Source organism: Capra hircus, chromosome 8 (assembly GCF_001704415.2).
Source record: "Capra hircus breed San Clemente chromosome 8, ASM170441v1, whole genome shotgun sequence".
NCBI classification, from domain to species: domain Eukaryota; kingdom Metazoa; phylum Chordata; class Mammalia; order Artiodactyla; family Bovidae; genus Capra; species Capra hircus.
The window spans coordinates 40,429,468-40,443,579 of NC_030815.1; the positions used below are offsets into that span (position 1 = coordinate 40,429,468).

General features: G+C 39.1%; 1 protein-coding gene across 1 annotated transcript in view; it reads left to right on the forward strand.

Moving 5' to 3' along the window:
• Window positions 1-14,112, forward strand: part of GLIS3 (GLIS family zinc finger 3) — a 495,075-nt gene that overhangs the window by 379,876 nt on the left and 101,087 nt on the right. The window lies entirely within an intron of this gene.

The window sequence follows — 14,112 nt, forward strand, 5'->3', positions numbered from 1 at the left end:
AGGCCCATGAGCTGGCATATTGCATTTGCTAATTGCATGGTTTGAACTGTAAATGTACGTTCAGTTCAGTTCAGTCGCTCAGTCGTGTCCAACTCCTTGTGACCCCATGAATCGCAGCACGCCAGGCCTCCCTGTCCATCACCAACTCCCGGAGTTCACTCAGACTCGCATCCATCGAGTCAGTGATGCCATCCAGCCATCTCACCCTCTGTCGTCCCCTTCTCCTCCTGCCCCCAATCCCTCCCAGCATCAGGGTCTTTTCCAGTGAGTCAGCTCTTCGCATGAAGTGGCCAAAGTACTGGAGTTTCAGATTTAGCATCATTCCTTCCAAAGAATACCAGACTTTGTAAATTTTTGGAACAAAAAGTATGTTCTGATTATGGCAGAAAATATGTTGACCTGACCTTGTTTTTTCACTTGTGTTTAGATGGGTACTTAATTCATTTAAGAGTCCTTCATAACAAATTTAAGGGAAGTTTAAGACTAAACTTATTTCAAGTGACTGAACAGTGTTGTTCAGTTGCTAATTCGTGTCCTACTCTTCGTGATCCCATTAGCACACCAGGCTTCCCTGTCCTTCACTGTCTCCTGGAGTTTGCTCAGACTCATTTGCTCAGACTCATTGAGTCAGTGATACCTATGATCTCCTATGGTTTTATTAAACTCTAGGCCATGGTTTTCAGGCCACCGTGGCATCAAGCTAACCAGAATCTTTCGTTCTTTTATGATTTATAGGGATTTAGTTCTTTTATCTGGGGATATGCTCTGTAACCTTTTTGTTACTTGAGCTTTCTCTTCCTTGGGAGGTAAAGGCCAGTTGAGGGCTCATATATGGAAATAATTTGGCCTCTCCACTGTGAGTTAGAAAAATGTCCAGTTAGAAAAATTTGAGAAAAGTTCTTTTGTAAAATAGATATTCTTAATGGCATACAAGCCCACTGTTATAAGTCAGTTGTTAAAATTATTTATTTTTCCTCTGTAAATATAGTTGAAAGTGAAAGTGTTAGTCACTCAGTCATGTCTGACTCTTTGTGAACCCATGGACTGTAGCCCGCCAGGCTCTCTGTCCATGGAATTCTCCAGGCAAGATACTGGAGTACATAGCCATTCCCTTCTCCAGGGGATCTTCCATACCCAGGGATCTAACCATTGTCTTCTGCACTGCAGGCAGATTCTTTACTGTCCGAACCACTAGAAAAGCCCACATAAGTATAGTTAAATCTCTTTAATTGGAATCCCAGTCAACTGATAATAGATGATCACTATCAACATGTCATAATAGATGGTCATTCAACATGGATTGGAATATGTTCCTGTATTTTAAAACAGCAAAGGAACTGAGTGAATTAATGATAAGAATAAAGTTGTAAGAAGGATGTTTAATATTCTTAAAATAACACACCATGTTTATAATGACATGCTGTTAATTGCTTAGGAGGACCACTGTCTAATGGTTTTTGTCATTATCCATGTGTATCTTATGAACTTGAAATAATTAGTTGTGTTTCTTAAACAAAAAATCCTCTTGCTGAGTTTCTTCCCCCTAAATCTGACCATTCTCTACCTCCAAGTTGTCCCAAATGTATGAGGTTTTACTGTATCAGCAAATTTGTTATAAGATTCAAGAGCACCTTCATAGAGAATAACAATTGTCGTGGACATGACAGAATGTAAGTCTCACACGTAGACAAATAAGCAGTAATATGATATTCAACCCAAGAGAGTAACCTAGGTTGACAGTAGGTATGAAAACATAATGCAATATTTTTAGGAGTTATTAATAGCTTATACTGCTCAAACACAGAGTATTTCAGCTTCTTTATAAGGGAAGAGTAGTTTTGATTCTGCGAAAGATGTTTGAAGCACTAATTTAAAGAAGATGATCAGATCTTAAGACTATAAATTTGTAAACAGTTTTTAAGAACCTTTAATAGGCAATCTGGATAAAAGGATATACTTTCAAGGGGCAGAATTACAATCTAATGTCAAATATTACAATATTCTCTTAATTTTGTCTTATGTAAAATGAGGTATTATCACTCCAGTGATTCAGCTTTTGTTGTTCACTCTTTCCTGCAAGTGACTGAATTGGATTTGGCCAACTTTATTTGCTTAGTCCTTAGCGACAAGTTTACTGTGTTCACTTTCCAAATTTTAACCTGGCCTTTTAATCTGAAGATTTAAAAAATCCTGTGTGGATCTTTGAAGGACCGATTCATGGAAATTAAAATGATGAAAGTTGCTCTATCCAATAAAAAGAGGTAATGTCACTCCCAGGAAAAGCAGTGCTAATAAACCTGAACTCAGTCAATCCGCAGTTTCAAACCTTGCACCGGTGTATTGGTGTGTAGTATTTACATGTAGACTGTTACTAGACCTCGGAGAGATTCTAATTACTAACGCACATCAGGGCTTGGTATTTGGAGTATTTCCTGGCAGCAATGATTTAAAAAAGTAAGAAACAATAACCCTTTTAAAGCAGAATTAAGATTATTTACGACTTTAATTAAAAATTGAAAATTGGCATTATTTCAAAAAGCCTTTACAAAAATGTGAATTCATCAAAAATAACCATAAAAATTCCAAGGTGATAAAGGCACAGTGGAGTAATGGTCCCAGCCCTAGGGAATTGTTTTGTTGAAAAGAATAAAACTCTTTTCTGTCACACCCTGTTAGTCATGGACTCCTTTAATATACCCTGCCTGCCTGCCTGCCTCTAATCCTCTTTTCAACCTCCCCCTGGACACTAAATGACATTATTTTGGTCTTAACATGGCTGGCTTTATGAAGCCTTTCTCTGAAATCATGGCCAGTGACAAGCTACCCTCACCCATAAGACAAATGTTTATTAGGAGGGGTAGAGATCTCGTAAGTGATGCCCTGGTCATGGGCATGGGGCCCTTTCCCACACCTGTTAGATCCTACTGAAAACCAAGAACCTGAAAACTCAGCTAAATATTATTCAAGCTGTGAAAACAAAGGAAAAAGAAAAAAACCTCTTCTGCAAAAGAATTGAGATGATTTGGCTCATTGCATACAGAGTAACTTTTCTCTTTGTCTGATGTGTGCACACCCACACATCCCATCAGCTGATGTACAGACTTTTTCCATAGAATGTGCTTTGCAGATCTTGAGTCCATTAAATAGAGGGCTACACAGATAAATGAGTAGCAAAATACTCAAGTCACCAGCTATGGTCTCCAGTGAGAATAGAATTCAGTCTACAGAGCAGAAGGCAGAATCTGTCCTTCAATTTTGTCTGATAATGAGTGGGGAAATAAGAAAAGACTAAGACAATAAGCCACTTGAAATTCTCCTCAAGGCTGTGAGCTTTGTTAGAAATTTTCAGTTTCACCTTGCAAGTGCCATAAGCAGGGAGGTTTCCTTCAACTCTGGCCTGCTATCCAAATGGACTTTTAAAAAGTGAATGGAAAGAATACTTGGCCAAAAGTTAGAGATGACGTGAATCCTTTGTCCATTTCACACTTCCACAAAGATTCCAAACTTTGGGTGTGATTTATTAAATGTTTGTGAAACGTTCACCTTTGACTCACTGTAGTTAACTTTCACTTTTGTGATCTCAACACTGGCTGTTTTAAACCAAGCAAGTGTAGCATTTGAAGTGTATGTGAATGCAACATGTATATGTATTTTCTACTTGGAGAACAGCTCTATATAGCTTTCTGGCTGAAATAGAATTGCTTATTTAATGCAACTCTCTTCATGTAGAACTGGTAATACTCTGGAATCTGCTCAGAGCCACCAGCACCCCATATATACTCAAAACGATAAACAATTTCATTAAATACAACATAGGCTCACCTTGTTTTGTGCAGTTGTTGAAATCTTCAAAAAGCTATGTGGAAAAAATACATTTTCCCCTAAATGAAAGCATGTATAGAAGAGTTAGTGGGACTTAACTTTTTCTATCAGTTATTTTGTGTCATCATCTACATGGCATATGGAATATACAGATGAAGTACACAGTCAGAGGTCCTCCTGGATTTTGACAGTCTTTTTTTCCTTCATCCTTCCCCCTCCTTCCTTCCATTTTTTCCTGCTCAGGAATAAATTAAGAATCATTCTAACTCTCAATGGAATGTCAGTCATAGACACATATTATAGACATAACATTTCAAGATGAACTGGTAGCTTCTCTTCTTCCACTCACATTTAGCAAATCATATTGGAATTTGAGTAAAACTGATGTTATTACAGCAATGACATTAAAATGGCACTGGTGTGTGTGTGTGTTTGTGTTTGAGTCACTTATTAACTTTTCTACTTAACAGTTGTTGCTGACAGATTACTTACATTACACCTCCAAATGATGGTGAGACGTATTACCTGCCTGAATGTCCTGATGTCTCAGTTGAGGGTAACAGATTTCAAGAAAGGCACTAGGTATGCTTTTGTAAAATAAACAATTTCAGTTCAAAATAGTGATGCTAACTAATAACTAAATGTAAATGAAAAAAAAAGCCAAGTTAACCCCCAGTTGATAATACTGATTTGGAGTTGAAACCAGTTGCCTGGAAACTTCTTTTTAAAGCAGATCCAATATGAAACCAGCTGTGCTTTTGAGAACATTTTAATGCTACATGATGATTGGAGCCAATGAAAAGGAATTGAAAATTCACATTTGGTGATGGAAAGTGGAAGGGTAGAGATGGTTGTCCGTGAGAGTAAATAGATAGTTAGAAAAATATTCTGTTCCTTTCTGGAGAGATCAGAGAAACTGTCTTCGGCCTTGTGAATACAGAAAAATAAATACTCGCATCTCTGAGCCTAGCTCAGTGTCTTTTTTAGCCCTTAAAGCAGTGTTTCCCAAAGTGTTTTCTCCAGAACACAATCTACAGAATCTTATCAGGTAATTCTTTTAGAAAGTTGTTTGTTATCATATAAACTTGGGAAATGCTGAGTTGAATAATATTCAATGGATTCCCTCTTGTAAGAGTTCTCAGAGCTTTAGATACACCAATATTCCAGACGGAAAAAAACATTAATTCGATTGATTTAATTCAATATTACTTAGCCAACAAAACAATCTTCTTTTTCTTCTAGAACATCTTATCAAACTACTCTTCTGTAAATTATTTGAGAAATACATTCTCAAGTAATTTATTCCATTCAACAAATATTTATTAAGCACCTACTGTGTGTTAAGCATTGGATTAGACCCATGAATGCAAGTGTGCATAAGACAGACATATTCTTTGTCCTCATAGAGCCAAACTATCTTGATGAAATCCAGCAATAATAAAAAAGATGAACAAAAAGTAATATAAACGTAGGCAAGGAAGCAGTGAGGAAGTTGACATGGAGGTAAAAGAGAGGGAACTGTTGAGGTGAGATGGTCAGAAACACTCAAATGACCACTTTAGAAATGAGAAAACTATTGCCTGCAAAAAAATTTAAAACTCTGCTTAAGTTGAAATATTGTACCTTTCTGTTTGAGCTTCTTTTAAAAGATTCTACTGCTGAGAGCATAGCAGTAGATGTCAGAATCATCTTACTTTGTTGTAGTTAAACTTTTTGGCAGCCTTTCCTCAGTTGGCATGAGAGGAACTGGATGCTAGACAACGAAAAGCATTACTTGTATCTCCCACCTGAAAAAATGACTCATAGGCAGCATTTCGGGCCACAGGGTTGCAAAGAGTTGGACGTGACTGAAGCAGCTGGGCGTGCATGCACATGCACGAGCAGTCAGCATAAGTAGCAAGTGAGACCCTGCATCAGCTCTGGGATTTAAAAACAAGTGAGAACTAAACTTGCCCTCTGAAAGATTACATTCCAGCGAGAATGCAAGGAGACATGTGCTCTGTGCAGTAGGAGAAATGCTGTGATTAAAGTCCCACAGAGCGTGTTTCTGGAACAGTGTGTCTGGGAGTTCCTTTGTGACTGATAGACGCTCTTAAAGTGAAGTTTTAGTCTCTCTTATTTGAAAGAAATGGGGAGATCTATAGAGTTCTACATTGTTCTTGATTTTATCACAATTCTTTGTCATGTGTGGCACAGTAGTTTTAGTTCTATTCCCCTTGAAAAGTCTTAATTAGAAAAAAAAAATTAGGAGTATGTGGCAGAGCTCTGGCCAACTATGTAAAGAACGAGGGCCTTAAGACAGGTGCTTTAGTGAGCAGTTCAGGCTGTACAGTGCCTAGCACAGCCACCTTATAGAGATGGTTCCTAGATAATTGCTTTTTTTGATTGATTGACAGAAACCTTCCAAGCTTCTCCTTTCCTTTCTCTTATTAGATCCTGAGGATTCTTGATCAAAATGATTTTGTAATAAAAGCATTTATTTCAGACTTTCCGCTGCCTAAACATTATGTCTTACAATATCATGACAGCTCATCAGGCCCTCCTCGGTTTTGTTCTTTGTCTCCACTTCTGAAGAACTGGTCCCTCATGCAATTACAGCTTCCTCTGCTAGTTCTCTCTTGTCTTTCCTCTTCAGATTCAGTTGAATTTTGTCTTTGCTACCCATGAGTAATATTTTTCTATTTGTTTATATCATGAGCTCTAAAGATTCACTTTCAGGTGACTTTACACAGGGGCTTGGATAAGCCTAACATGAAAACTTTTCATGTGGATACTGGGAAGATGGCTGGGTCTCAAGAGTAGTTTCTGGATTGGATGTCAGAAGGTGTGGGCTTCTTCTTTGCAGTACTATGAATTGCTCCTTGACTTTGCTTAAGTTACAGTCCCCCAGTTTTTCCATTTCCCCATCTTCATAGCTCTCTTGAACAGCAAACATAGGGCCTCAAAGGTGAGAGGGTAACCATCTTGGTAGAAAGTGTTGTTACACCTACCTGCAATCCAGGGTGGTCTATTGTGAACAACAACAGAACAGTAATGTCCTTGGAAATATTTTTCTTTGTAAGAACTGAATACTCTTGTAGATGAAGACCTCTTTCAGTGATGACTAATAGCTAGTTTCTGTAGGTCATATGGATGCTTGGATGGTGGTACAAAAATGATCCAGAAGAAGGAAAGGAAGTTGAGACCTAAACCAGAGGGAATTAAAATTAAACTTGAATCTGCAATACTTGGTTCTATTCAGAGATTAACCTGGGGTCCATGGACCGTAGGGGAATACATGGATGAGTGGGTTCTAGAAAGTCCATGAAATCTCAGAAATTATGTAAAATGTATTTTTCTAAGGAGAAACCCCGTAGATTTCACTGACTCTCCAAAATTAAGACTTCTTAATGATAAAAGAGAGAGAACCCCTCCCACCACCACCGCCATATACACACACAAAGGAACACAGCAGACACTCTGGGAGGTGTGTTATATGTCTGTTACCTTGGTTGCAGTTATGATATCACGGGTGTTTGCATAGGTCCAGACTCATCAAGTCGTACATATTACATATGTGCAGTTCCTTGTATATCAATTATACCTCAATAAAGCTGTTATTAAAAAAAAAAAAAGACTCTCTGAGCCAAAAGAAATGTAGGATACCTAGTGACTTTTTCACCTGGCTTTAATTGTAATAAACCCCCACAACTTTGCCTACCTAAGAAGGATCTATGCTTCTTATGTTCTAGAGGATTGACTCCTACTTACCCAACATTTACTGTGTGTCTGATATTTTGATAAGTGCTTGTGAATGCAAAAATGGTAAGATAGGCTCCTTTCCCTTGAGGCAATCAGAGATGTTAAAGGTGGATTTTGACAGGTGGTGGGCTGATTGTATAGCTGGTGAATTCAAGTGTGGGGAGTAGGGTGCAATAGATTAATGGAGGAGTCTAAAGCAATTGCACCAGATAGAATGGTATGCAGTTTTACAAGATTATAGAGACCTGGACAAGGATAGTGGCAGTTGAGAGAAAAATGAGTGGACAGGAAGTGGTGATGGATTGGATGCCAGAGATGAAGGGTAGAGTCAGGATGGTACCAGGGTTTCTACTTCCAGGACTGGAGGAGCAGCCCACAGGTGAAATTTCTTCTTTCTCAGAGAAACCTCAGTTCTGCTTTTAAGGCCTTTTCAGCTGATTGGATTAAAAATTGATTAGAAATGTTAATCACTTCTAAAAATTTACCTAGATCAGTGTTTTGTTGCATAACTGGGGAGGGAAAGGCTAGCCAAACAGACATGTAAAACTGACCATCACACCCACAAAATAAAATACATTATGTTAAAATTTAACTGAGGCTACTTTATTTGAAGGTGATATTAGTGACAAAAACGGAGCCTGGTAAAACTCAAAATATAATTTATTTTAGTGCAAATTAATTATTCACTAGGAAAACATAAGGAAATTAATTATCAGATATACTAATCTTACTCCCTTTTACTATACCAGTGATGATTCAAAGCAAATTAGTTCATGCAATTAATTTATAGATAGCATGCTGAAAGAGTAGAGGAGGATTATACTTTAAGCAAATAACCAGATGCTTTTTTAAACATGTATTCTGTGTTATGGGCTTCCCTAGGAGACCAGGGTTCAATCCCTAGGTTGGAAAGATCCCCTAGAGAAGGAAGTGGCAACCCACTCCAGTATTCTTGCCTGGGAAATCCCATGGACAGAGGAGCCTGGCAGGCTGCAGTTCATGGGTTTGAAGAGTCAGACATGACTTAGCAGGTTAAACAGCAACAATTCTGTGTTATATATCAGAGAACTTACAGAATCATACGTTTATCATATGTTGACTTTTAATTCAGTCATTTTTGTCATGTTTAGATCATATAAATGTTTGCTAATATAGTGTGTTTTTATCATATTAAATGAAATAATGACAGTAAAATGCTTACCACGGTGTCTGGCATGTTATACTTGGCCACTAAGGGTTGACTAGTACTACTATAATTACATCATGTTGTCTACTAAGGGTTGCTAAGAGAGAAGACAAGTTTTTGTTGAAATTTTAGTAAGTTGTTTTTCTCCGCTCAAGACTTCTCCATTAATTTCTTTTTCCCTCAAAGGGATTTTAGCTGTTTAAAAACAATTAAAGGAAACTGAGATCATAACACAATTGTGAATTGTTTATATATCTATTTTGTCTTTTCTTCATACTAGAAACACATTTGTGGTCTTATTTGAGTGTTTTAAAATCTTTACTAGACAAACTTACTGGAGAGAGTCCATGTCTTTTGGTTGAAAATCCCTACCACTTGTCAGTTTTCCTGTGGATAGTGTTATGTGAATGGGAAATGGGTAAATATAGATTTCATACCGGAGAGTTTTCCTGTTATATCCACTTTAGACCTTGTTGTTGTTGTTTTGAATTTGCCTCTGTTAAACTCTTCTCACTGGTGGAATCTGGATAATAACAGCCATCCCGTGGGTATGTGGTCGCTACTAGTGAGGAAACACATGCCCAGTGCTTGCTGAGGTCCTGTATGAGACGGAGCTCCATCCTTGGAGGAGGTAGCTGTGGCCACAGGGATGGGAGTTAGAAATGCTATTACAGTAGAGAAAAATACCTTGTCATCATCCTTTTCTGCTGGGGAAACTGGCTTTTATTAGTGGTGTGTGGGTGTGTGCTAAGTCACTTTGGTCATGTCTGACTCTGCGACCATAGGACTATAGCCTGCAAGATTCCTCTGTCCATGGGATTCTCCAGGCAAGAGTACTGGAGTGGATTGCCATGCCCTCCCCCAGGGGATCTTCCCCACCCAGGGATCGAACCCACATCTCTTACATCTCCTGCATTGGCAGGCAGGTTCTTTACCACTAGCACCACCTGGGAAGCCCCTTTATTAGTGGTGCACAGAGGCAAAAGTCAGACGATAGCAAGAATTTTCTAAGAGGAGAAGAGATTTTTCCTGCCTCAGCTGGTTTATTTGAATTCGTACTTGAAAAGTTAGGGGAACTTGACGAAGGATCTTTGAGCCTTCTGCAGGGCACCACTTGAGTTGCTCATCAAGCAGAATCCAATCTCAGTGATTCAGTTGTTTTAATAATGATGTGATAACAGTGATAATCTTATTTTGCCTACATTTAATACTTTAACATTTCAGAGCTATATTGTATACATTATCTTATTTTATTCTTCTGGCTTTTAGAATCAAGATGACTTCAAGATGGCTCTTTTTTTAAACCTCTGCTCTCTGTAGTGTGTTTCTGAGAAATGAGAAAGTTTAGAAGTGGAAAGGGAGCTCAGTATGATGCCAAAGGTGGTATGCTGTTTTCCTACAAGACCTACAGAATGTACTCCAGAATTAGCTAGTACTGCCTGATGCAAAGCCTTCCATTAAGTCTTGACATACTGTTTGCAACCTTGGCGTTCCACAGAGCATTTTGGAAAAAGATTATTGTGCTACTCGGCAATCCAGACCTCTCTTTATAGACTGTAGCAGAGTGTCATGTGACATCTTAAATGCTCACTGTTTCTGTTGTTTGTTGAGTCCTAACTCTTCTGTTAACTGTTAGGGCTCTTCTTTTCACTGGAGTAGAAAGATGTTTTTCCTCTTTCTGGGGATGGGTGCTTGCTGTGCTGCCACTGCACAGGGTCAGCTGTGGGCACAGCTGTAGTCCATTGGAATTGTGAGTCCTTAGGTGGAACCTCATCCTCCCTGGAGTCCAGTATGGGGAATCACATTCAAAAAGTCCCAAAAGATGTTCATAAAGTCCCTTCATGACATCTTCAGCTTTCTGATTTTTAAGACAATCTTTTTGTTGTTGTTGTTATTTAGTAAGTCTAGTCCAAGCATTCTTTATATAATTAAGTAAAAAATCTGCCTTGGTGGAACACCCACACAGAAGCTCTAGTTCTCTCTGCCAAGGATGCATCTTTGTTTCCATTAATGACCTTACTGATGTATGTAGAAATTCTGCATTAAAATTCATGTTATCCTACAACTTTTACTTATTACCCATCTTCTGGATTTTTAGTGTATGGATTGCATGACTTTCTGTTCTCTTCATTTCATTAATGTCACAGAAACCAGTTTCAGGGAGAGTCACAGGAGACGGCAGTGTCATTTCCTGGTTATTGCGGCAGCATTGAACTGAAGAGGTTGACAGGGAGCAGATGTTTAAAGATAAACTGTGGTCAGATTTCTGATGTAGAAAGATAGTTATGGTGGTAATATGGGGCATGAAGTAGGGACCTAGGATGAAAGGAGATAAGACAGTTAGGTTGGATTATTGTTGTTAATCAATTTTGTTTAGATACCGTGGCTCACACAGTTGTGACCATATCCAGCAGGGCTATCATCAGTTCAGGGTTTCTCAGTCTTCTCCAAAATGCTATCATTATCTCAGGTTCCAAAAGGCTATCATGAGCGACTTTGTTAAATAAGTTGTTGAATTGTAGGCTCATTATATGTGTGGCTTTCACCTAATGGTATCTAAAAAGGAAATAGGAATTCTCTAGTTGTTCTCAATAACCCCATCCTAGACCCCATTGACTTTCTTTCTTTTCTTTCTTTCTAACCTTATCTTATTTCTAGAATCTTTCCAAGCATAAAGTTTAAGCATTCTGGTTATCAGTTGTATTTCCCGACTGAAATTTGAGGTATAGATTTCTGTTTCTACATTTTTCTGGGTCTTGTCTCTCGGTACTTTCTCAGAACATACTTTTATAATCAGGCTTACAAGTGTTTTTGGTAGCAGAGTTAGTGTGACATTAGAATTCTGAATCCTCTGAATAGCTAGTGGCCTCTCTTGTGGTCTTCTCTCCTATACTAGACTTTGCTCTCCTCTCTCACTCTACTTCTGGCAATCATGTTTCTCATAATTTTCATTTGGTTCTCCCAGATATAGGAAATATAGAACCCAGGTAGCAGCAGAATTGTGATATAGTTGATCACAGTGGCTTAACATTGCTATATATCTTTCTGTATATTATTTTTCTATCTTATATAAACATGGGGCTCCTTTTACTCAGTAGTAAAAATCACTAACATGAGGAGCTTTTATCACTCAACGTGAGGCAAGAACATCATTGGTCTCTGAAAAAGCAGGCTCAAAACGGAAAACATAAGTAAAGAGGTGACAGAATGTGTCAGGCAAGAAGCTGTGATTCACAGCAGTGCTTTGGACTAGGCTAGCACTCAAGCCCCAGCTGTAGGTAATATTTAACCAGTATGGCTTTTGAATAGAATTGGTAGTAAAGGGACATCATCAATGTTTTCTCGTTTGTACATAAGCAGATGCAGAAGTCAGGTTTCATTTCTTTGTACTCAAATTAGCAATCAAGGATGATCCATTCCCCTGCTCTTTTAAGAAAATCTTGTATCTTCATATGGAAAAATGTCAAAAACGAGTTCCCCAATTTTCAAGTCATACTCAGACACATTAAGGTACCCTCAACCTTGGCGTAAATGAACAGAGGAACCTAATGTTCATAATGATTTCCCCACCTCCCATCTCTATCCCAGTTATGAGCCCCCTCCCTCCCCAGAATATTAAGCTTAAAATTAATCAGAGATTTCAACACAGCAAAACACTCACGAACTCAACACCACTTATATCTCTTCAACCATCAGTGATGGCAAAAAGAAGTGAATTGGCATTTAAAACATCCAGTAATAATACAATGGGTGCAGTTACCCATTTTTATTCTTTTCCCTTATAAAATAAAAGCTTAAAGGAAGTGGGAAGAAGAACAATAAGAACCATTTGATACTCATGTAGCATAGTTTACTGGCCATTTTCACACCGTTTTACCTCTTTAATCTTCACAATTATATAAGATCAGTGTTACAATTATTATTGTAATCCCATGTTAGAGATGAAAGACATAAGCCTCAGAGAAGCTAAATGTCTTTACAAAGCACTCTCAGTAAGTAGAAGTTACTCCAGCTAAGTTGTTCTGACTCCACGTCTGGTGCGCCTTTGACTCTGCCGTTCTTACTGTGGGCTGTCTTGAGTTTCCAACATGGGAAATTTTGTAACTTGTCGACAAGTTCTTAGCATGAGGATCATTCTGAGAAGCTCTGTAGTAGCCTTCTCTTAGAAGATGGTAGCTGGGCCCCTAACTGAAGCCCTGGGGCCCCCATGCTTTAGAGTGCCTTCCTTAAAATTTCCAAACCCTTTTTTGGTGACTGGGCCAGCAGTACCGTCCAGGTGGGGAACCCTGAACCCAGACTGGCACTCATAGTGTTGCCAGCCCTCACTTCTCTCCTTCAAGGCATTCTCTCACCCTCTACCATATATATGGGGTCAACTAGGTACCCTAATGAGCTTTTGGACAGATGCCTTTAGGCTTTTCCTGAGGCCTTGTAGGCTGGACCAGATTCCAAGAGGGCAGATCATTCGTGCTGGCTAACGTGACATTTCTTTTGCTGAATTACCTGAGATTGGCTCTCAGTGTGATGCTACATACTGATTTGGGGTGATTCAAATGGATTATATTGACAGGAACCCGGCAAAAATATTTTTCCCAGTGTTCTATACATCCTGGGGATGGTCTAATAATTGGCAGGAACTGTAAAGCATCTGAGATTTTACCCTAGGTACAGGGTAATAAATTAGCCTGCTACAGTTTCATAGAGGCTGGCAGAAGACGCACACTTCCTGGTCAGAGACAAAGGTGAGGTTATTACTCACAGCAGTAGCAGTAGCCAGAGTGTCATCTTTTTCTTATGCAAGTTTCTTAAGTCCGAGTTCCCACAAGGTGACATGAAGAAAACTCAGTGGATTGTGTTACACAAGGGAAGTTCTGAGCTTCAGTTCAGTCGCTCAGTCGTGTCCGACTCTTTGCGACCCCATGAATCGCAGCATGCCAGGCCTCCCTGTCCATCACCAACTCCCGGAGTTCACTCAGATTCACATCCATCAAGTCAGTGATGCCATCCAGCCATCTCATCCTCTGTCGTCCCCTTCTCCTCCTGCCCCCAATCCCTCCCAGCATCAAAGTCTTTTCCAATGAGTCAACTCTTCCCATGAGGTGGCCAAAGTACTGGAGTTTCAACTTTAGCATCATTCCTTCCAAAGAAATCCCAGGGTTGATCTCCTTCAGAATGGACTGGTTGGATCTCCTTGCAGTCCAAGGGACTCTCAAGAGTCTTCTCCAGCACCACAGTTCAAAAGCATCAAATCTTCGGCGCTCAGCCTTCTTCACAGTCCAACTCTAACATCCATACATGACCCCTGGAAAAACCATAGCCTTGACTAGATGGACCTTAGTTGGCAAAGTAATGTCTCTGCTTTT